Consider the following 26152-nt stretch of genomic DNA (forward strand, 5'->3'; position numbering starts at 1 on the left):
ACTGGAGACCACCTATACTCTTGCTATAGAAATGTTACTTGGGTCCGTCTATACTCTTGCTACTGAAATGTTACTGGGGTCTGCCTATGCAGTTTCTACTGAATGGTTTGAGGGGTTCGCCTATATTTTTGCTACAGAAATGTTACTGGGGTCTGCCTATGCAGGTTCTACTGAATGGTTTGAGGGGTTCACCTATAACTTTTGCTACAGAAATGTTACTAGGGTTCGCCCAAACTCTTGCTACAGAAATGTTACTGAGGTCTCCCTATACTTTTGCTACAGAAATGTTACTGTGGTCTCCCTATACTTTTGCTACAGATATGTTACTGGGATCCGTCTATACTGTTGCTATAGAAATTTTACTGGTGTCCGCTTATACTCTTGCTACAGAAATGATACTGGGGCCCTCCTTTGCAGTTTCTACTGAATGGTTTGAGGGGGTCGCCTATACTTTTGCTACAGAAATGTTACTGGAGACCACCTATACTCTTGCTATAGAAATGTTACTTGGGTCCGTCTATACTCTTGCTACTGAAATGTTACTGGGGTCTGCCTATGCAGTTTCTACTGAATGGTTTGAGGGGTTCGCCTATATTTTTGCTACAGAAATGTTACTGGGGTCTGCCTATGCAGGTTCTACTGAATGGTTTGAGGGGTTCACCTATAACTTTTGCTACAGAAATGTTACTAGGGTTCGCCCAAACTCTTGCTACAGAAATGTTACTGGGGTCCGCCTATGCAGTTTTACTGAATGGTTTGAGGGCTTCGCCTATACTCTTGCTACAGAAATGTTACTGGGGTCCGCCTATACTCTTGCTATAGAAATGTTACTGGGGTTCGCCCAAACTCTTGCTACAGAAATGTTACTGGGGTCCGCCTATACTCTTGCTATAAAAATGTTACAGAGGTCCACCTATACTCTTGCTACAAAAATGTTACTGGGGTCCGCCTATGCAGTTTCTACTGAATAGTTTGAGGGGTTCGCCTATACCTTTGCTGCAGAAATGTTACTGGAGTCCGCCTATACTCTTGCTACAGAAATGTCACTGGGGTCTGCCTATACTTTTTTTTACAGGAATGTTACTGGGGTCTGCCTATGCAGTTTCTACTGAATGGTTTGAGGGGTTCGCCTATATTTTTGCTACAGAAATGTTACTGGGGTCCGCCTATACTCTTGCTACAGAAATGTTACGGGGTTTCCCTATACTCTTGCTACAGAAATGTTACTGGTGTCCGCCTATACTCTTGCTACAGAAATGTTACTGGAGTCTGCCTATGCAGTTTCTACTGAATAGTTTGAGGGGTTTGCCTATACTTTTGCTGCAGAAATGTTACTGCGGACCGCCTATACTGTTGCTATAGAAATGTTACTGGGGTCCGTCTATACTCTTACTACTGAAATGTTACTGGGGTCCGCCTATGCAGTTTCTACTGAATAGTTTGAGGGGTTCGCCTATATTTTTGCAACAGAAATGTTACTGGGGTCCGCCTATACTCTTGCTACAGAAATGTTACGGGGTTTCCCTATACTTTTGCTACAGAAATGTTACTGGTGTCCGCCTATACTCTTGCTACAGAAATGTTACTGGAGTCTGCCTATGCAGTTTCTACTGAATGGTTTGAGGGGTTCGCCTATATTTTTGCTACAGAAATGTTACTGGGGTCCGCCTATACTCTTGCTACAGAAATGTTACGGGGTTTCCCTATACTTTTGCTACAGAAATGTTACAGGGGTCTGCCTATACTCTTGCTACAGAAATGTTACTGGAGTCTGCCTATGCAGTTTCTACTGAATAGTTTGAGGGGTTTGCCTATACTTTTGCTGCAGAAACGTTACTGGGGACCGCCTATACTGTTGCTATAGAAATGTTACTGGGGTCCGTCTATACTCTTGCTACAGAAATGTTACTGGAGTCTGCCTATGCAGTTTCTACTGAATAGTTTGAGGGGTTCGCCTATACTTTTGCTACAGAAATGTTACTGGGGTCCGCCTATACTCTTGCTACAGAAATGTCACTGGGGTCTGCCTATACTTTTTTTTACAGGAATGTTACTGGGGTCCGCCTATGCAGTTTCTACTGAATGGTTTGAGGGGTTTGCCTATATTTTTGCTACAGAAATGTTACTGGGTCTGCCTATGCAGGTTCTACTGAATGGTTTGAGGGGTTCACCTATAACTTTTGCTACAGAAATGTTACTGGGGTCCGCCTATACTCTTGCTATAGAAATGTTACTGGGGTTCGCCCAAACTCTTGCTACAGAAATGTTACTGGGGTCCGCCTATGCAGTTTTTGCTGAATGGTTTGAGGGCTTCGCCTATACTCTTGCTACAGAAATTTTACTGGGGTCCGCCTATACTCTTGCTACAAAAATGTTACAGAGGTCCGCCTATACTCTTGCTACAGAAATGTTACTGGGGTCTGCCTATGCAGTTTCTACTGAATAGTTTGAGGGGTTCGCCTATACTTTTGCTGCAGAAATGTTACTGGGGACCGCCTATACTCTTGCTATAGAAATGTTACTGGGGTCCGTCTATACTCTTGCTACAGAAATGTTACTGGGGTCCGCCTATGCAGTTTCTACTGAATAGTTTGAGGGGTTCGCCTATACCTTTGCTGCAGAAATGTTACTGGAGTCCGCCTATACTCTTGCTACAGAAATGTCACTGGGGTCCGTCTATACTCTTGCTACAGAAATGTTACTGGGGTCTGCCTATGCAGTTTCTACTGAATAGTTTGAGGGGTTCGCCTATACTTTTGCTGCAGAAATGTTACTGGGGACCGCCTATACTCTTGCTATAGAAATGTTACTGGGGTCCGTCTATACTCTTGCTACAGAAATGTTACTGGGGTCCGCCTATGCAGTTTCTACTGAATAGTTTGAGGGGTTCGCCTATACCTTTGCTGCAGAAATGTTACTGGAGTCCGCCTATACTCTTGCTACAGAAATGTCACTGGGGTCTGCCTATACTTTTTTTTACAGGAATGTTACTGGGGTCTGCCTATGCAGTTTCTACTGAATGGTTTGAGGGGTTCGCCTATATTTTTGCTACAGAAATGTTACTGGGGTCCGCCTATACTCTTGCTACAGAAATGTTACGGGGTTTCCCTATACTCTTGCTACAGAAATGTTACTGGTGTCCGCCTATGCAGTTTCTACTGAATAGTTTGAGGGGTTCGCCTATATTTTTGCAACAGAAATGTTACTGGGGTCCGCCTATACTCTTGCTACAGAAATGTTACGGGGTTTCCCTATACTTTTGCTACAGAAATGTTACTGGTGTCCGCCTATACTCTTGCTACAGAAATGTTACTGGAGTCTGCCTATGCAGTTTCTACTGAATGGTTTGAGGGGTTCGCCTATATTTTTGCTACAGAAATGTTACTGGGGTCCGCCTATACTCTTGCTACAGAAATGTTACGGGGTTTCCCTATACTTTTGCTACAGAAATGTTACAGGGGTCTGCCTATACTCTTGCTACAGAAATGTTACTGGAGTCTGCCTATGCAGTTTCTACTGAATAGTTTGAGGGGTTTGCCTATACTTTTGCTGCAGAAACGTTACTGGGGACCGCCTATACTGTTGCTATAGAAATGTTACTGGGGTCCGTCTATACTCTTGCTACAGAAATGTTACTGGAGTCTGCCTATGCAGTTTCTACTGAATAGTTTGAGGGGTTCGCCTATACTTTTGCTACAGAAATGTTACTGGGGTCCGCCTATACTCTTGCTACAGAAATGTCACTGGGGTCTGCCTATACTTTTTTTTACAGGAATGTTACTGGGGTCCGCCTATGCAGTTTCTACTGAATGGTTTGAGGGGTTTGCCTATATTTTTGCTACAGAAATGTTACTGGGTCTGCCTATGCAGGTTCTACTGAATGGTTTGAGGGGTTCACCTATAACTTTTGCTACAGAAATGTTACTGGGGTCCGCCTATACTCTTGCTATAGAAATGTTACTGGGGTTCGCCCAAACTCTTGCTACAGAAATGTTACTGGGGTCCGCCTATGCAGTTTTTGCTGAATGGTTTGAGGGCTTCGCCTATACTCTTGCTACAGAAATTTTACTGGGGTCCGCCTATACTCTTGCTACAAAAATGTTACAGAGGTCCGCCTATACTCTTGCTACAGAAATGTTACTGGGGTCTGCCTATGCAGTTTCTACTGAATAGTTTGAGGGGTTCGCCTATACTTTTGCTGCAGAAATGTTACTGGGGACCGCCTATACTCTTGCTATAGAAATGTTACTGGGGTCCGTCTATACTCTTGCTACAGAAATGTTACTGGGGTCCGCCTATGCAGTTTCTACTGAATAGTTTGAGGGGTTCGCCTATACCTTTGCTGCAGAAATGTTACTGGGGTCCGCCTATACTCTTGCTACAGAAATGTCACTGGGGTCTGCTTATACTTTTTTTTTACAAGAATGTTACTGCGGTCTGCCTATGCAGTTTCTACTGAATGGTTTGAAGGGTTCGCCTATATTTTTGCTACAGAAATGTTACTGGGGTCCGCCTATACTCTTGCTACAGAAATGTTACGGGGTTTCCCTATACTTTTGCTACAGAAATGTTACTGGAGTCCACCTATACTCTTGCTACAGAAATGTTACAGGGGTCTGCCTATACTCTTGCTACAGAAATGTTACTGGGGTCTGCCTTTGCAGTTTCTACTGAATAGTTTGAGGGGTTCGCCTATACTATTGCTGCAGAAATGTTACTGGGGACCGCCTATACTGTTGCTATAGAAATGTTACTGGGGTCTGCCTATACTCTTGCTACAGAAATGTTACTGGGGTCTGCCTATGCAGGTTCTACTGAATGGTTTGAGGGGTTCACCTATAACTTTTGCTACAGAAATGTTACTAGGGTTCGCCCAAACTCTTGCTACAGAAATGTTACTGAGGTCTCCCTATACTTTTGCTACAGAAATGTTACTGTGGTCTCCCTATACTTTTGCTACAGATATGTTACTGGGATCCGTCTATACTGTTGCTATAGAAATTTTACTGGTGTCCGCTTATACTCTTGCTACAGAAATGATACTGGGGCCCTCCTTTGCAGTTTCTACTGAATGGTTTGAGGGGGTCGCCTATACTTTTGCTACAGAAATGTTACTGGAGACCACCTATACTCTTGCTATAGAAATGTTACTTGGGTCCGTCTATACTCTTGCTACTGAAATGTTACTGGGTTCTGCCTATGCAGTTTCTACTGAATGGTTTGAGGGGTTCGCCTATATTTTTGCTACAGAAATGTTACTGGGGTCTGCCTATGCAGGTTCTACTGAATGGTTTGAGGGGTTCACCTATAACTTTTGCTACAGAAATGTTACTAGGGTTCGCCCAAACTCTTGCTACAGAAATGTTACTGAGGTCTCCCTATACTTTTGCTACAGAAATGTTACTGTGGTCTCCCTATACTTTTGCTACAGATATGTTACTGGGATCCGTCTATACTGTTGCTATAGAAATTTTACTGGTGTCCGCTTATACTCTTGCTACAGAAATGATACTGGGGCCCTCCTTTGCAGTTTCTACTGAATGGTTTGAGGGGGTCGCCTATACTTTTGCTACAGAAATGTTACTGGAGACCACCTATACTCTTGCTATAGAAATGTTACTTGGGTCCGTCTATACTCTTGCTACTGAAATGTTACTGGGGTCTGCCTATGCAGTTTCTACTGAATGGTTTGAGGGGTTCGCCTATATTTTTGCTACAGAAATGTTACTGGGGTCTGCCTATGCAGGTTCTACTGAATGGTTTGAGGGGTTCACCTATAACTTTTGCTACAGAAATGTTACTAGGGTTCGCCCAAACTCTTGCTACAGAAATGTTACTGGGGTCCGCCTATGCAGTTTTACTGAATGGTTTGAGGGCTTCGCCTATACTCTTGCTACAGAAATGTTACTGGGGTCCGCCTATACTCTTGCTATAGAAATGTTACTGGGGTTCGCCCAAACTCTTGCTACAGAAATGTTACTGGGGTCCGCCTATACTCTTGCTATAAAAATGTTACAGAGGTCCACCTATACTCTTGCTACAAAAATGTTACTGGGGTCCGCCTATGCAGTTTCTACTGAATAGTTTGAGGGGTTCGCCTATACCTTTGCTGCAGAAATGTTACTGGAGTCCGCCTATACTCTTGCTACAGAAATGTCACTGGGGTCTGCCTATACTTTTTTTTACAGGAATGTTACTGGGGTCTGCCTATGCAGTTTCTACTGAATGGTTTGAGGGGTTCGCCTATATTTTTGCTACAGAAATGTTACTGGGGTCCGCCTATACTCTTGCTACAGAAATGTTACGGGGTTTCCCTATACTCTTGCTACAGAAATGTTACTGGTGTCCGCCTATACTCTTGCTACAGAAATGTTACTGGAGTCTGCCTATGCAGTTTCTACTGAATAGTTTGAGGGGTTTGCCTATACTTTTGCTGCAGAAATGTTACTGCGGACCGCCTATACTGTTGCTATAGAAATGTTACTGGGGTCCGTCTATACTCTTACTACTGAAATGTTACTGGGGTCCGCCTATGCAGTTTCTACTGAATAGTTTGAGGGGTTCGCCTATATTTTTGCAACAGAAATGTTACTGGGGTCCGCCTATACTCTTGCTACAGAAATGTTACGGGGTTTCCCTATACTTTTGCTACAGAAATGTTACTGGTGTCCGCCTATACTCTTGCTACAGAAATGTTACTGGAGTCTGCCTATGCAGTTTCTACTGAATGGTTTGAGGGGTTCGCCTATATTTTTGCTACAGAAATGTTACTGGGGTCCGCCTATACTCTTGCTACAGAAATGTTACGGGGTTTCCCTATACTTTTGCTACAGAAATGTTACAGGGGTCTGCCTATACTCTTGCTACAGAAATGTTACTGGAGTCTGCCTATGCAGTTTCTACTGAATAGTTTGAGGGGTTTGCCTATACTTTTGCTGCAGAAACGTTACTGGGGACCGCCTATACTGTTGCTATAGAAATGTTACTGGGGTCCGTCTATACTCTTGCTACAGAAATGTTACTGGAGTCTGCCTATGCAGTTTCTACTGAATAGTTTGAGGGGTTCGCCTATACTTTTGCTACAGAAATGTTACTGGGGTCCGCCTATACTCTTGCTACAGAAATGTCACTGGGGTCTGCCTATACTTTTTTTTACAGGAATGTTACTGGGGTCCGCCTATGCAGTTTCTACTGAATGGTTTGAGGGGTTTGCCTATATTTTTGCTACAGAAATGTTACTGGGTCTGCCTATGCAGGTTCTACTGAATGGTTTGAGGGGTTCACCTATAACTTTTGCTACAGAAATGTTACTGGGGTCCGCCTATACTCTTGCTATAGAAATGTTACTGGGGTTCGCCCAAACTCTTGCTACAGAAATGTTACTGGGGTCCGCCTATGCAGTTTTTGCTGAATGGTTTGAGGGCTTCGCCTATACTCTTGCTACAGAAATTTTACTGGGGTCCGCCTATACTCTTGCTACAAAAATGTTACAGAGGTCCGCCTATACTCTTGCTACAGAAATGTTACTGGGGTCTGCCTATGCAGTTTCTACTGAATAGTTTGAGGGGTTCGCCTATACTTTTGCTGCAGAAATGTTACTGGGGACCGCCTATACTCTTGCTATAGAAATGTTACTGGGGTCCGTCTATACTCTTGCTACAGAAATGTTACTGGGGTCCGCCTATGCAGTTTCTACTGAATAGTTTGAGGGGTTCGCCTATACCTTTGCTGCAGAAATGTTACTGGGGTCCGCCTATACTCTTGCTACAGAAATGTCACTGGGGTCTGCTTATACTTTTTTTTTACAAGAATGTTACTGCGGTCTGCCTATGCAGTTTCTACTGAATGGTTTGAAGGGTTCGCCTATATTTTTGCTACAGAAATGTTACTGGGGTCCGCCTATACTCTTGCTACAGAAATGTTACGGGGTTTCCCTATACTTTTGCTACAGAAATGTTACTGGAGTCCACCTATACTCTTGCTACAGAAATGTTATAGGGGTCTGCCTATACTCTTGCTACAGAAATGTTACTGGGGTCTGCCTTTGCAGTTTCTACTGAATAGTTTGAGGGGTTCGCCTATACTATTGCTGCAGAAATGTTACTGGGGACCGCCTATACTGTTGCTATAGAAATGTTACTGGGGTCCGTCTATACTCTTGCTACAGAAATGTCACTGGGGTCCGCCTATGCAGTTTCTACTGAATAGTTTGAGGGGTTCGCCTATACTTTTGCTACAGAAATGTTACTGGGGTCCGCCTATACTCTTGCTACAGAAATGTCACTGGGGTCTGCCTATACTTTTTTTTTACAGGAATGTTACTGGGGTCCGCCTATGCAGTTCCTACTGAATGGTTTGAGGGGTTCGCCTATATTTTTGCTACAGAAATGTTACTGGGGTCTGCCTATGCAGGTTCTACTGAATGGTTTGAGGGGTTCACCTATAACTTTTCCTACAGAAATTTTACTGGGGTCCGCCTATACTCTTGCTATAGAAATGTTACTGGGGTTCGCCCAAACTCTTGCTACAGAAATGTTACTGGGGTCCGCCTATGCAGTTTTTGCTGAATGGTTTGAGGGCTTCGCCTATACTCTTGCTACAGAAATTTTACTGGGGTCCGCCTATACTCTTGCTACAAAAATGTTACAGAGGTCCGCCTATACTCTTGCTACAGAAATGTTACTGGGGTCTGCCTATGCAGTTTCTACTGAATAGTTTGAGGGGTTCGCCTATACTTTTGCTGCAGAAATGTTACTGGGGACCGCCTATACTCTTGCTATAGAAATGTAACTGGGGTCCGTCTATACTCTTGCTACAGAAATGTTACTGGGGTCCGCCTATGCAGTTTCTACTGAATAGTTTGAGGGGTTCACCTATACCTTTGCTGCAGAAATGTTACTGGGGTCCGCCTATACTCTTGCTACAGAAATGTCACTGTGGTCTGCCTATACTTTTTTTTATACAAGAATGTTACTGCGTTCTGTCTATGCAGTTTCTACTGAATGGTTTGAAGGGGTCACCTATATTTTTGCTACAGAAATGTTACTGGGGTCCGCCTATACTCTTGCTACAGAAATGTTACGGGGTTTCCCTATACTTTTGCTACAGAAATGTTACTGGGGTCCGCCTATACTCTTGGTACAGAAATGTTACTGGGGTCCGCCTATGCAGTTTCTACTGAATAGTTTGAGGGGTTCACCTATACCTTTGCTGCAGAAATGTTACTGTGGTCTGCCTATACTTTTTTTTTACAAGAATGTTACTGGGGTCCGCCTATACTCTTGCTACAGAAATGTTACGGGGTTTCCCTATACTTTTGCTACAGAAATGTTACTGGGGTCCGCCTATACTCTTGCTACAGAAATGTTACAGGGGTCTGCCTATACTCTTGCTACAGAAATGTTACTGGGGTCTGCCTATACTCTTGCTACAGAAATGTTACTGGGGTCCACCTATACTCTAGCTATAGAAATGTTACTGGGGTCCGCCTATACTCTGGCAATAGAAATGTTACTGAGGTCCGCCTATACGCTTGCTACAGAAATGTTACTCGGGTCTGCCTATGCAGCTTCTACTGAATGGTTTGAGGGGTTTGCCTATACTCTTGCTACAGAAATGTTACTGGAGTCCGCCTATACTTTTGCTACAGAAATGTTACTGGGGTCTGCCTATACCTTTTCTACTGAATGGTTTGAGGGTTTCGCCTATACTTTTGCAGCAGAAATGTTACTGGGGACCGCCTATACTCTTGCTATAGAAATGTTACTGGGGTCCGTCTATACTCTTGCTACAGAAATGTTACTTGGGTCCGCCTATGCAGTTTCTACTGAATAGTTTGAGGGGTTCGCCTATACTTTTGCTACAGAAATGTTACTGGGGTCCGCCTATACTCTTGCTACAGAAATGTCACTGGGGTCTGCCTATACTTTTTTTTTTACAGGAATGTTACTGGGGTCCGCCTATGCAGTTCCTACTGAATGGTTTGAGGGGTTCGCCTATATTTTTGCTACAGAAATGTTACTGGGGTCCGCCTATACTCTTGCTACAGAAATGTCATGGGGTTTCCCTATACTTTTGCTACAGAAATGTTACTGGGGTCCGCCTATACTCTTGCTACAGAAATGTTACAGAGGTCTGCCAAAATTCTCTCGCTACAAAAATGTTACTAGGGTCCGTATATGCAGTTTCTACTGAATGGTTTATGGGGTTCGCCTATACTTTTGCTACAGAAATGTTTTTGGGGTCCGCCTATACTCTTGGTACAGAAATGTTACTGGGGTCCGCCTATACTTTTGCTACAGAAATGTTACTTGGTTCCGTCTATATTTTGCTACAGAAATGTTACTGGGGTCCGCCTATACTCTTGCTACAGAAATGTTACTGGGGTCCGCCTATGCAGTTTCTACTGAATGGTGTAACGTGTGCTGCTGAGACATATTGTACTATTGTGATTCCAGCAGCACAGCACTCTCAGGGTTAATGGTTGAGCTGGCTGGGTGTGGTACTTTCTGCTAGCCAATCCCCTGGATCTTTGCTCACATAAAAACCCAGCTCCTAGTCAGTATCGGTATGTCAGCTAAGGTGAGCAGTCATGAATGCTTGTCTAGTGAGGTTTGCAGAGTGTGATCTGGTTTATATCCGTTTGTACGTTTAAATTCTGTCAGTCTTGTGTCAGCGTGCTGTGTGAACTCTGTCCGGTTCTGCTGGACTCCTGGTTAGCGTAGGGACTAGCGGTATAACCAGGAGCCGTGAAGTGGCCTGCAAGCTTCCACATATTGTACAACATGTCAACTAATACCTGGTATTTATATTCATCTTCCGATCTGTTACTGTTACGGTTGCATGCTGTATGCTGTGTATTCTGGCTCTGTGTGTCCTATTGTTCAGGCCCTGTCATGTGGCATGTCAATGCATCCTGTTCTGGTGTGTGGCTCCTAGGATCAGCTACGGCCCAGATCCGAAGACCGCTGGGCTGCCCTTATTGGGGCAATGTCCCCGCTTAGGGAGGGCCAGGTCTACCTCCCTATAGCCAGGGCCAGTTGCATGAAACACATGTGTGTTCCCCTTGGTCACGATCATGTGCGCCCCATGCTTTGTCTGCCTACACGATCATAGCAAATGGTTTGAGGGGTTCGCATATACTTTTGTTATAGAAATGTTACTGGGGTCCGCCTATACTCTTGCTACAGAAATATTACTGGGGTCTCCCTATAATTTTGCTATAGAAATGTTACTGGGGTCCACCTATACGCTTGCTACAGAAATGTTACTTGGGTCTGCCTATGCAGCTTCTACTGAATTGTTTGAGGGTTTCGGCTATACTCTTGCTACGGAAATGTTACAGGGGTTCGCCTATACTTTTGCTACAGAAATGTTACTGGGGTCCACCTATACTCTTGCTACAGAAATGTTAATGGGGTCCACCTATGCAGTTTCTACTGAATGGTTTGAGGGGTTTGCCTATACTCTTGCTACAGAAATGTTACTGGGGTCTGCCTATACTCTTGCTACAGAAATGTTACTGGGGTCTGCCTATACTCTTGCTACAGAAATGTTACTGGGGTCTGCCTATACTCTTGCTACAGAAATGTTACTGGGGTCTGCCTATACTCTTGCTACAGAAATGTTACTGGGGTCTGCCTATACTCTTGCTACAGAAATGTTACTGGGGTCTGCCTATACTCTTGCTACAGAAATGTTACTGGGGTCCACCTATACTCTTGCTACAGAAATGTTACTGGGGTCCACCTATACTCTTGCTACAGAAATGTTACTGGGGTCCACCTATACTCTAGCTATAGAAATGTTACTGGGGTCCGCCTATACTCTGGCAATAGAAATGTTACTGAGGTCCGCCTATACGCTTGCTACAGAAATGTTACTCGGGTCTGCCTATGCAGCTTCTACTGAATGGTTTGAGGGGTTTGCGTATACTCTTGCTACAGAAATGTTACTGGAGTCCGCCTATACTTTTGCTACAGAAATGTTACTGGGGTCTGCCTATACCTTTTCTACTGAATGGTTTGAGGGTTTCGCCTATACTCTTGCTAAACCCTCTTACTGTGTAACCTCTAGGAACATAGAGAGAGAGTGTTAAAGAAAGTTTACGTTATTTCCAGTTTACTACTTTCAACCATCAAAAGTATCATTGTCAACCCTGCTGTATCTTCTGTATTGCTGCAGTACTGTGGAAACGTAAAACTTTGTTGTTTGGAAAGCATGCTCCCAGCTTACCACTAAAAGCCAACTGAACTCGTCTCAAATTATTTTACCATTGTCTACTAGACCTCAGATTGAAGTACTGGCATCACCATGACAAAAATCATCATTCAGTTTAGATGTATTGTTATACGTCATTTGCAACAGCTAGGTAGAGCAATGTTGTCACCACTGTTAGGAGAGATTGCAGAACCACCTGTGACAACCATCCTGCAATACCCATGTTCTCCCCCATTTTGGCACGCTCCGCTTGCCTGGTGCAAAAGTCAGTCTGAAAGTCAGAAATAACTAAAATTTGTAAGTTGTCTGTTTTATTTTCACCAAAAAGTTGCCTCCTGAACCTCCAGTCTGATATCAAAACTTCTAACCACACCAAACTGTCAGAGTGATTTGTTTCTTAATTCTATCAATACTTGTATTTGTATGTATATGTCATTCTGATCAATACTGCCAAAGATGTCTATGTGTCAAATTCCACAGAGCAAAGTTGTGGCCAGAAGAAGTTGTTGTGGTGGTTTTGGTTGGATACAAAATCAAATGGGAATTGAGCAACTAGTCAGAGTATGTCATCTGTCATCACTGAATAGAACAGTACTGAAATCGCTTAAAGGGGTTGTCTCGCGAAATCAAGTGGGGTTATACACTTCTGTATGGCCATATTAATGCACTTTGTAATATACATCGTGCATTAAATATGAGCCATACAGAAGTTATTCACTTACCTGCTCCGTTGCTAGCGTCCTCGTCGCCATGGTTCCGTCTAATTTCGGTGTCTTCTTGCTTTTTTAGATGCGCTTGCGCTGTGCGGTCTTCTCCCTTCGGCTCTGCTCGGCAGCATCGGCGGTTTTGGCTCCGCCCCCTTGTACGCATCATCGCGTAGCTCCGCCCCCGTCACGTGCCGATTCCAGCCAATCAGGAGGCTGGAACCGGCACACGTCATGGGGCGGATCTACGCGATGACGCGTACAAGGGGGCGGAGCCAAAACGCCGATGCTGCCGAGCAGAGCCGAAGGGAGAAAACCCATCTGCGCAAGCGCATCTAAAAAAGCAAGAAGACCCCGAAATTAGACGGAACCATGGCGACGAGGACGCTGGCAACGGAGCAGGTAAGTGAATAACTTCTGTATGGCTCATATTTAATGCACGATGTATATTACAAAGTGCATTAATATGGCCATACAGAAGTGTATAACCCCACTTGATTTCGCGAGACAACCCCTTTAAATAGTCTGCAAATTAGCTATGTAGAGCTGGTGTCTACTATTATTTGCTCAGCGTATGTGCTGTTGCAAAATTTACTGTTGCCCATGGGTTCACATAAACCCAGAGCTGGTCCTAACAACATGTTCGGTTGTTGTCTCCAGTGTAGACATATTTATTTTCTTTGGGACATGTATTGATACTCCCCCTCTTCTAAAACCCTTTTTTCCCTCGCACTCACCCCATCTTCCCAGTTTCCCCCATCTCCTTCTTTTTTATTGTCCTATGTTGTGTAAAATATAATGCATGTTACTAGATTCTTTTAAGTCTATTTCCAATAAAATATTTTTAAAAATAGAATAAAAAGAGGCCTTTACAATATAAGGTAAGGAATGCCTTGTTATGGCAGATTGTTCTATTTTTGGCTAGAGTGTTCTGGAAAGATGCCCAATGAATCATTACTAAAACATTTGAGAAACTAAAAGGTTAAAAGAAGAGATGAGCGAGCACCAAAATGCTCAGGTGCTCGTTGCTCGAGTCGAACTTTTTGTAATGCTCAAGAGTTCATTTCGAGTAACGAACCCCATTGAAGTCAATGGCTGACTCGAGCATTTTTGTATGGGACCGATGCTCCGCATAGCTGATGACTTGTCAAACACGAGAAAACATCAGAAAGTCATAGAAACACCACAGAAACGGATAGGGAAGGGCAGGGGCAGCATGGGTGGCTGCATCTGGGGCTCCCAGGTCCCACTTTTAAGCCAAAATGGGGGCAAGAGTCTGGCGTCACCCCCCCTAACAATTTACTTGGGACAAACCCTCATTAGCAAGGCACACGCGCTGGAATATCTTAGCTAAGCACCACTCTACCTGCAAAAAAGGACAATCACTGCCTGCGGGTGACACCGCTGGCTCTTCTCCTGGGTTACATGTTGGCATTGCTGTCCACAGCACACACAAAAGTTTCCTTGCACAGTGTTCAGCTGCCCTCATGCCACACGCTCGCTTCATAGCCACACCACCCTCATGTCTATTTATAAGTGCGTACAGGATGAGGAGGAATCGGAGGCACACACTACAGAGGGTTGGCAGGGCCAGATAGCGACCCTCTTTGAAACTGTGGGCGATAGCCCACAATGCTGTTGAGAACTGATGATAAATTGACGTACGATCATCATTCCAATCCCGTTGCAGGAGACGTGCTGGTGTAGGGCTGGGACGCCCCCTCCCCCCGGAAAAATAGTGGCGACTGGGTACCGAGTAGAGCAGGATCTCCACAATCATGTTTTTAAAAGCCTCCATTTCCACAGGCCTGTATGGCAGCATCTCCAGGCTGATTAATTTGGCAATGTGCACATTTAAAGCTTGTGCATGCGGGTGGGTGGTGGCATATTTGCATTAGTGACAGCTAAACGCTGCGCTGAGAGACATTGCTGGTTGGAGTGGAGGATGGTGGAGGTGAGGGTGTAGGTGCAGGCTGGGAGGCGCTCGTGCCTGTGTCCTGGGAGGTATTGGATCTGTGTGGCAGCTTGGGGCACAGGGGAAGAGGCAGTGGTGTGACCCAGAGGCGGTGAATGGCCTTCGTCCCACCTTTTGGGGTGCTTGGCCATCATATGCCTGCGCATGCTGGTGGTGGTGAGGCTGGTAGTGGTGGCTCCCCGGCTGATCTTGGTGCAACACAGGTTGCACCCCACTGTTCGTCGGTCGTCTGCGATCTCACTAAAAAACATCCACACCTTTGAACACCTAGCCCGCTGCACGGAGGCGTGCCGCGAGGCGGTGCTTTGGGAAACAGTTATGGGAATCTTCGCTCTGGCCCTGCCTCTACCCCTGACCACTCCACTGCCTCTTCGAACCTGTCCTGCTGCTGCTCTTGGCTCTCCCTCTGAAGCCCTGTCCTCAGTAGGCTTAGCAAACCAGGTGGGGTCAGTCACCTCATCGTTCAGCTGCAATTCCCCCAAATCCTCTGTACGCTCCTCCCTCAGACATACTGCCCTTACTATTACCTCACTGACAGACAACTGTGTCTCATCATGCCTATCCACAAAAAGTTCTTGAAACAGTTGCCGGAAGTCCCAAGCCTCATCACCCAGACTCCGGGAATTTTCCAAAGGTTGGGCATCGGTCACAACAAACTCCTCAGGTGAGAGAAGAACCATTTTTTCCCACTAATGGCAGGGACCCGAGAACAGTTCCTGGGAGTCTGCCTGCTCAGAATATGTAATTTTCATGGAGTGAGGAGGCTGGGAGGAAGGAGGAGCAGCCAGAGGATTCAAAGTTGCAGTCCCTAGGCCAGGAGTAGGGGACTGCATAGAAGACTGGGTGGTCGATACATTGCTGGACGCGTTTTCTGCCATCCATGAAAGGACCTGCTTGCACTACTCTGTAATAAAGGTCTACCACGTAGACTCATAAATTGTGATATGAAGCTGAGGAGCACAGAAACTTACCTCTCTCCTAATCCCACAGCAGCCGGCTGTGATTCACCTGGACCAGGAACTCGACCGGTGCCCACACCCTCACTTGGACGTCGGCATCCTCGACCCTTACCACTACTCCTCATCATGGTGGATTAAGAATAGACCAGGGCCCAAATAAATTACCCCACTGTACAGCACTGACAACTGTGGCTTATTTTACCGCACACAGAGACTTGTAGATAGCAGCAGCTCTATGCTGTGACTTGAAAAAATTAACCCGCTGTCTTGCGCTGATACCTAGGGGTAATTTACCGCTCGCAGAGACTTGTAGATAATAGAGGCTGTGTGGAGTGAAAGAAGACTCTAAAGCCAGTGGATAGTGCTGGTAACTGCGCCTATTTCAAACCCCACCAAGGAAAGGGTATTGTTAGACGCTCTGCACAGCAGCAGAGCTGAAATACTTTGCAGTGGCCCAGGAAATATTACAGTATTGTTTAGCGGTGAGACCTCTGTCTAATGCACTGCAGACACAGAACGGTATAACTGAAGCCGTTTGCAATAGGCTAGGAAATGTTAGAGAGTAGTTTCACGGTGAGAGCTGGTTGTACGGCACTGCAGGCTGAGAACGCTATTACTGAAAGGCTGGGGACTGGCCTAGATGCGTAATACAAAAATCGATGCACTACTGCTCCCAGCCAGCCACAACTATAATGCACATGGTGAGATGTAGCCCTAAGAAGCACCGTTGAGTTTCTTGTACAGAGGATCAGGAGGGGTGTCTAACTTTCCCTATATAAGTAGCTGTGTCCCTACACTCTGTGTTATGTACTGCAGACGCAGAACGGTATAACTGAAGTCATTTGCAGTAGGCTAGGAAATGTTAGACCACAGTTTCATGGTGAGAGCTGGTTGAGGCTGGGAACAGGCCTAGATGCATAATACAAAAATTGATGCACTACTGCTCCCAGCCAGCCACAACTGTAAAGCACACGGTCAGATCTAGCCCTAAAAAAGGAGCATTGTGGTTCTTGCATGGAGGATCAGGACTGTATAACTTTCCCTATAGAAGTATCAGGGTCCCTAAACTTTGCGTTATGCACTGCAGACACAGAACGGTATAACTGAAGTCGTTTGCAGTAGGCTAGGAAATGTTAGAGTGCAGTTTCACGGTGAGAGCTGGTTGTATGGCACTGCAGGCTGAGAACGCTATTACTGAAAGGCTGGGAACAGGCCTAGATGCGTAATACAAAAATTGATGCACTACTGCTCCCAGCAAGCCACAACTATAATGACCACGGTCAGATGTAGCCCTAAGAAGGAGCGTTAGGGTTCTTGCACAGAGGATCAGGACTGTATAGTGTATAACTTTCCCTATAGAAGTGGCTATGTCCCTACACTCTGTGTTATGCTCTGCAGACAGAGAACCGCATCTCGAGTACCCTAATGCTCAAACGAGCATCAAGCTCGGACGAGTGTGCTCGCTCATCTCTAGTCAAAAGTTAACATCACTTTTATAACCTTTTATTCTTAATATGCAATAATTTTTATTGAAAGAAGCAGATAACAGAATTATCCAGACTTTTAATATACATATTCTTCACAGCATAACATATTAGATAAATTCAACACCATATTAAAAACATTATATTTCCTCACATAGTTTCAAAACAGTGTTGATATCTAACCTAAATGTATAGGTTAAGTAAGAGTAAAAAAGGAAAGGGGGGATGGGTTAATGAAAGGGATGGGGAGAGAAACCATAATAGGATCCAGTTCGCTGTTATGTAAACGACTGTCAAATATATCATATAATATTGGTTAACACACCATAATATTCTTTAACTCAATTATATTAGTATTTTAAGATTTGTGGAATTCTGCTGAAAATGATCCATCCAGGGGACCCATTCCTCCTTGAATTTGGCAATTCTATCATGTCGAAATGCAAAAACTTTTTACATCAAAGGATTGACTTTGTTGTGATTTCCATTTCCTTACAATCAGCAGCCTAATAGAGAGGAAACTGTGTGCCACCAATCTTCTGAATTTGGTGGGGACATTTTCTATTTCTATCAGTAACACCGCTAATTTTGGTGAGGGTTGGATTCTTAAGTGTGAAGAGATCCTGCCACATAGCTCAAACACTTGGGCAGCCCCAGAAAATATATACAATAAGAAGCCTCTCCTCCCACATCCTCTCCAACATTTATCAGATACCTGTGGAAAGAAATCCGCCAATTTCACTGGGGATTTATACCATTGTGTAAGGGTTTTATAATGGACCTCCATTAGGGAAGCACAAGAGGACGCCTTCTTTGCCCATAAATGAGCTTTGTTCCACTGTGAAAGAGAAAATGGTCCCCCCAGTTCCCTCTCCCAGGTAATAAAATGTGCTTTCTTCTGCAGGTTATGTGTGTGATCCCCCGCCCCACAGAAAATTTCATAGATATCTTTCAGAGCTAATTTGTGTGGGGGAGGATCAAAAAGAAATCTGTACATATAGAGAGGTAAGGAAGTCCCCTGCAAGATAGTGGGTGTCCACATCCCACGGACCAGCGAGTATAAGAGGAAATCTCCATCTACGAGACCAAATTCCTCCTGTAGACTTTTGAACGACTTTATTTTAAAACCTTCAATGATGGGGGGCGTGGCCTGGATGGACTTAATAGTGGATGTGAGTTAGATAGCTCTGCTGCCTAACCTGCTATAGCAACTCACAGCAACACAGGTTACTCACAATTTCTTCTGTGGAAGTGCCAGAGAGGTTCCTGGTCACAGCCATGTCATGGAGGAAGCTGGGGAAGTCAGGTCCTAAGCGTCTGACTGACGTCTATCCAGCGTGTGGCAGAGAGAAGGAGAAGAAAATGGAGAATCCTAAACCTGGAGGAGCTGGTAAGTGGGCTTCTCCTTGCCACTCACGTCCCCCCCACCAGACACAGCACATTAGGTACCCTCAGCTCCGTCACAGCGAGCAGCCATCACTGGAGATGCAGGAACAAGGGAGAGACAGCCTGGCCCATCACAGCACAGAGAAGGAGGGGGGGGGGGAGCTGCAGCAACCTGTCACATCTTCTCCCCCACAACTAGTGTTGTGGGAGGAGGAAGGAACAGCAATCTCCCCAAGAGAGAGTCCAGAAAAAAGGGCAGCCCAGGGGAGAGCTGCCCATGTATAATAGCACTAGTCAATCCTGGATAGAAGATGGAGAAACTTCAGACCCCATATTAAACATAGAGTGCTCCAGCCAGGCTGCAACTGAGTTTTTTTTATAAGAGACATGGTGCTGTCACTGAGAGGTTCATTGAAAAAGGACCTCACAGAATTCAACACTAAAGTCAGCTGTGCTATATCAGATCTCGGTGATAGAATTGACCATCTTGAGAGCAAAACCTGTGAAATAACAAGCTCTCACAATGATCTAATTGATGCTCAATACAAACTGGAGGAAGATTTTGAAACCTTGAAACGCAAAATGGCGGATCTGGAGGATCGTAACCAAGGTAATAATATCAAATTCAGAAGCATAGCAGAGTCAGTTAGAGAAGAAGATCTTAATAAATATGCTCAGGACCTTATGGAAGCTCTACTCCCAAACTCCAAACCAGAGGAACTTATTCTGGACAGAATTCACAGGCTTTCAAAACCTAAGAATGTTCCAGACAGCGCCCCTAGAGATGTTATTGCCAGAGTGCATTTCTATCATATTAAGGAGGAAATGATGAAAATCTCCAGGAATCATAAAGATCTCCCTCCTCCTTTTGATAACATCAAACTATTCTCCGATTTCTCACAATCCACCATGGCTGCACGCAGAACATTCTCAGCAATCACAGCTATCTTGAGAGAACAAAAATTTTTATACAGGTGGGGCTTTCCAACCAAGCTCATCATTAACAAGGAAGGTAACATCAGTGTCATCACTTCCTTTGATGAAGGTAAATCCTTACTGGAGAAATGGAACCTCCCTCCACCAAAAGAAGACACTCCTCCCTTCATAACCAAAGATTGGTCCTACAAGCAATCTAATAAACCAAACAGAAAACCAACCACTTTTCGTTGAGAACAGGCTCTCCTCTGATATCGACTTACGGTTTTAGCTGTGTTGCTCGTGCTAAATGTTACTAATTCACCCACAGCAGGCTGAACTTTGTACACCTCTGAGCATGACCTTTTAGTTTTGGGTTTCTGTAAGGCCCAAGTCCAGAAGGGCCCATTTTTGTTGTAATTACCCTATTTTAAAGAGGTTGATTACCCTGTTATGGAAAGTTTTTTTCTATCTTTTCTATGTTGAACTATTTTTGGATGAGTCTGCAAAACACCCTCAATACTGTTATGCTGGTCTATCAAAAGAATTCTGATCACTTTGAAAGCACAAATAAGACTCTCTCATTGCTCCTACAAGCGATAAACCTTCACCATAAAGAGAGTTGAACCTGCTATCTTTAAATGTCAAGGGACTTAATTCACCTTTTAACCCCTTGAGTGGCAGGTTTCCTACCACCCTGTCGTGCCCACCAGGGCAGGTTTTTTAAAATGGTCTAATCATTGAATTTCAACTAACTTTGCAGTTGCGTCTCAAGAGCCATAACTTTTTCATTTTTCCATTGACATGGCCATATGAGGGCTTGTTTTTTGCGGGACAAGTTGTGATTTTTTAAACAGGGGGGAGGAAAAAAAGAAATGGGGAAAAAAGAAAAAAGGGGCCATGTTATTAAGGGGTTAAATAATGTATTAACTTCCTTCTCTGGGTCATTACGACGCACGGATACCACATGTGTGATTGTATTTTTGATTCTTTACAAAGTAAAGGGAGACAAGTGTTTTTTTATTTTTTTAATAATTTTTTTACTTTTTTTTTTTACTTTTTTTTTTTGTCCCTTTAGGGGACTTCCACAGGGACCCATCAGGACCCCTGATCACATTCCGGGGGTCCGATGGTGACAGCCTTTTACATGCTGCAGTGACAGCCCTTTACATGCTGCAGTCACATAGACTGCAGCATGTAAAGGGTTAACACAGCAGAGATCGGAGGTTTTCTCTGATCTCTGCTGTAAGAGCTAGTACCTAGCTGTCCTCTGACAGCTAACAACCAGCTCTCCCTGCCACAGAGACCATCGGCTTGCTTCTGACAAGCCGATGGTCTCTATGGCAACCTGTAAGCAAAGCAGGAGGTTGCCGACATGTCGGCAATATCTTCTGCTGGTTTTTCAAAGCCCTTGCTTTGTTCTCTGTGGGTCTGTGCAGGCAGAGCACACTGTCACAGCTTGTGGCATTGTGCTCTGCAGCTCCCATAGTGATACATAGCCCGGAAATCTTCCGGGCTATGTTGCTATGAGCAGTGGAGCTCGTCCACGGAAATTTTCCGGGCGTGCCACTCAAGGGGTTAAGAGATCTGCTATGTGGAGAGAGGCTATTTCATCTAAAACAGACATTCTTTGCGCTCAAGAGACTCACGTCGCCAAAGACAGAGCACCCTCTATTTCACATCCCAAGTTCTCAAGGATATTCACAGCTAATGCTCCTAAGAAGGCGGCGGGTGTTCTAATTGCCATTAAGAGCTCAGTGAACTTTCAGCTAGTAACGGAGGTGTCAGACGGAGATGGTAGACTCTTGATTTTAGTTTGCAAGATAGAAGGCTTCCTCATGACTCTGGTCAATATATATGCTCTGAATTGGAGACAATTAAGTTTCGTGGCCAGGGTCATGAGGAAAATAAAGGAGGTACAAGGAAATTTGATAGTGTGTGGAGACTTTAATCTCATAGCAGATGCAGCTTTAGATTCTAGTCATGCTGGTAGAAGTAGAGGTCCAACCCTATCCTCCTGGATCCACAAGGCAGAATTGTATGACACTTTCAGATGCCAAAATGTGAACTCAAGAGAGTATTCATTTTACTCATGTCGTCATAAAACGTTTTCCAGAAATGACATGTTTCTGGTGGATTTCCCTGTTCTTGGAAAAATGTTAGATGCAAAAATTGGAGTGACATCTTGGTCAGATCATAGCCCAATCTTCCTCAAGTTAAGGGTGAGTCCCCAGGTTTCAACCTTTGGGCACTGGAGGAATAACACCTTCTTGATGAAACTCCCAAGATGCCAAAAGATTTTCAAAGATGCACTAGAGGAATATTTCCAACTTAACGACTCTCCAGAGACATGTCGATTCACATTGTGGAATGCCCATAAATCTGTTATTAGAGGTTTGATGATACAACAGGGCTCCATATATAAAAGGGAAAAGAACAAACTTCTCAAAAACACCTTAGCTGAATTAGCAGTACTGGAAAAATCAATGCAATCCACCACAACTCCCTCTCTCCATGACTCTCTTATGGAGACTAGACTTAAAATACGTAATATCCTCTTAGACGAACATGAAAAACACTTAAAATCTCTTAAAACTAACTATTATACTAGCAATAATAAGTTTACACGTCTAATGGCAAACAGAGTCAAACAGAAAAGAATCAAAGCAAAAATCCCTTTTGTAGTTGACCCAGTTTCAGGAAATACGTTATCTAACCCAACAGCTATAGCTGAAGTATTTAGGAAATTTTATGAGTCCCTACATAATCTAGAAAGGGACCCTTCCCTCTCACAACCCACTAAAGAAGAGATGAGTAATTTCTTGTCCTCCATCCATCTCCCAAAACTTAAAGAAGAATATTTAGAAACTCTCAACTCTCCTATAACATCCCAGGAAGTTCTGAAAATTATAGACAATTCTAAGAAGGACAAAGTCCCTGGTCCAGATGGGTTCACCAATGAATACTTTAAAATCTACAAAAACCAACTAGTGACCCATATGAGAAATCTATTTAATGAAGCAATGCTGAAAGGCTCTCTTCCCCCAGAAATGCTACAAGCAAACATCGTAACAATCCCCAAACCTGGCAAGATACATCTTCCCCCGCATATTTTAGACTAATATCATTACTAAATAGTGATACAAAATTTTATGCAAAAATTCTAGCTCTGAGACTCATTGGAATAGTCCCTGCCCTTATACATAGTGACCAAACAGGTTTTGTCAAAGGGTGGCAATCAGCGGACGCAACTAGACGATTAATAGACATTATGAATGAGCTGGATGTCTCCCGGACGCCTTCTCTGCTTCTTACTTTGGATGCGGAGAAGGTGTTTGACAGGATTAACTGGAGTTACGCATTCTCAGTGTTGAGGAAGATGGGTTTTGAGGGTAAAATTTTGGGAGCTATACAACCTCTTTATGGTGCCCCTTCTGCTAGGGTCCTTATTAATGGGGTTATCTCCAATTCCTTTAGGATAACAAACGGGACCAGGCAGGGTTGCCCGCTGTCTCCCACTCTATTTGTTCTGACAATGGAACCCTTAGCAGAAGCTATTCGCATAAAGAACAACATAAGAGGAGTCCCCCCTAGCATTCAGACACCATAAAATTGGACTTTTTGTGTATGACATTATTTTTAATGTTAACTTTCCCTCTAGAGTCTCTCAGAGCAGTATCTCAACTTCTTCATTCTTTTGGGAGAATTTCTTATTATAAAATCAACCCGCCCAAGTCAAGAATATTAGGTATTAATATCCCTTCAAAGCTTTTGCTTCAAATTAAAAAAGAATTTCCATATGGATGGGACTTGAAAGATACCCAGTACTCAGGTATAACAATTTCTTCCCCAATAAAAAATACAATGGATTTAAATGTAGTTTCCTTGATGGAAGGGATACAGAAAAGTCTTGAAGACTTCAATAAAACAGAATTCCTGGTTAGGGAGAATAGTGGTTTGTAAGATGATGGTTCTCCAGAAAATTCTTTACATTTTTCGAACAATTGCACTTAAAGGCTCTACCAAACTACTTAAAAGTCTGCAAAAACAACTGATGACATTTGTGTGGGGAAATAAGAAACCTAGAGTTGCCGCAGCCATTATGTATAACCTTAGGTAAGATGGAGGAATGGGGGTCCCTAACTTAGAAACTTACTACAAAGCAAACGTAATCTCTCAGTTGAGAGCTTGGTGTATACCCCAGAAAGGGATTAGCTGGCCAAATATTGAACAGAGTACAATAGGAAATAAATCCCTGAGGAACTTGCTACTTGGGTCAAGTGTAGATCCCAATCTTGAGAGTCCAGAAAATCCCATGATTAACAATGCTTTAGCAATCTGGAGACAATTAATACATATTTCAAAAAATCACTCCCCCAGGAAGTCAATTTCCCTCCCGATAGAGACCTTAGAATTCTGGTCAGATAATTTAAATACACACAACTGGAGATCAAAGGGAATTAAATTTATTTCAGATCTTGCTGAAGGCCTTGAATTAAAAACCTTTAAATGTTTGCAAGATAAATATGGTCTCTTGGATACAGATTTTCTCCTTTATTCCCAAGTCCGTGGGATATGGTCGACAGTTCCCCTCCACAATCCATCGCTGCCTTTGTATTTATATAGTTTTATGTTCGACCCCCCCCCCCCCCCCCTCCCTATAAAGTAAAATTGAAAGATTTATACAAAGTATCTTGAGGAGGCGGAGATCATACGCACAATCCTCAAAAGAAAGCCCATCTACTGAATTGAGAGAGGGAATTGGGAAAATCTTTCTCAATAACACAATGAAATAGTGCTCACTTGTGGGCTAATAAGGCCTCATCCTGCGCCTCATTACTGGAAGTGCATAGTAAGGTACTTACAAGATGGTAGCCAGAATTAGCCATTCTTCTGATAGGGATAGATAACATTCCCATCAAATATAGAAAGTTGGTATCTCATGGCCTTCTTTCAGTAAAACTACTTCTAGCAAGGAAATGGAGATCACAACAGATCCCTTCTCTGAACGAAATAACATAACTTCTCTCGGAACATTACGTGGATGAGAAAATATTTGCAATTAGGAATGATAGAGTAAGTTAGTTTGTGCAGACGTGGAGTCCTTGGCAGCAATTCTTCGAATTAGTAAATCCTGTCCCTATATAAGCCCGAGAAAATAACTTTGACAGATCAAATTGTTACAATTAGTTTCCTGTTCCTAGGTTCACGAAGAAGGTTTTCTTTGTATTTAATGCATTTTGGTTAGGCTTAACGCAATTTACCTAAGGATATAAAGTTAATCCTTTACCCCCCCCCCCCCTTTTTTTTCCCCAACTTCCAACTATCGCAGTACTTGAATGGATATTACAAACATAGTCTATGTAGAGTTTCTGGGGACGCTGTAAAATGTCTTGTACCTGCAGATTATATTGATTCTCTGTTGTGTCAACCCTGCTGATTCTCAATAAAAAAAATTTATTGAACATTAAAACCTTCAATGATGTCAGAAATTAACATAATGTGTTCTGATCTCCAGGACCATGTGTTTATGTTATCTGACCAAAATTCTAATATTTCTATCGGGGGAGATACTACTTTCCTAGGAGAGTGTTCTTTTGTTATTTGTATTAATTGATGCCATATCAGTATAGCATTTTTAATCATTCGATTCTTTAACGTAATTGTATCTCTATTTGTACTTGATGCTAACAGTAAATTTCTGAGGCATTTATTCCTAGTGAACTCTGTTCATAACCTTTTATTCTTCATAATTATCAGATTTATGCACAACTAACCAGTGACATTAAGGACAAAGAAGCATATTTAGAAATAATCCTTTACTCGTTGATAAGGGGGTCACCCCCTCTGCATCCCAATGGATAGAAACAGCATAAATAGTGCAAGACCAAATTATTGGTACGATACCCATACAGGCTGTCACCATATCCACCAACCATGTTGCGGTGTGTTACTGTTCTTGCTCTTCTGGTTCTAACTTGGACTGAACAAGGTATGAAAACAGGATTATTCAATGTGGTATTGCTTGTATATATTATTAGCACTATTGTTATACCTACAAAAGAGTCATAGTGTTCTATGGACAAAAAGAAAGGGTGAGGGAGAGAAAAATATTGTTGAATCTTGTAATGTTATGGTAATCTTTTATGTGAATCCAGCGATGGCTCACTTATTTAATTCAGGGCCTTTTACAAGCTACACTCTGAAGTTCTCTTCTGCCTGGTCTCCAGTGTTCTTTTTTTCCTGTGCATTCCCCCTATTGTCAGGTGCAGTCAAAGGGAATTATATTGTTTAACTCTGCATCTCACCATTAACCCTCATTGTCACTGTAGAGCACAACAGATACTGGATATTGCATATTAAACCACTCTAAGAGCATCAGGAATAAAATTGTAACCCCCTAATCCACGACATGCAAAAATCTGTGATGTAGAACATATGGAAAGTTGGTATATTTCTTCACAAAAGTCAGTAGATATATCTGGCATATGTTTTCCTGGCGAATACACC

This window comes from Eleutherodactylus coqui, chromosome 4 (genome assembly GCF_035609145.1).
Source record: "Eleutherodactylus coqui strain aEleCoq1 chromosome 4, aEleCoq1.hap1, whole genome shotgun sequence".
NCBI lineage: Eukaryota > Metazoa > Chordata > Amphibia > Anura > Eleutherodactylidae > Eleutherodactylus > Eleutherodactylus coqui.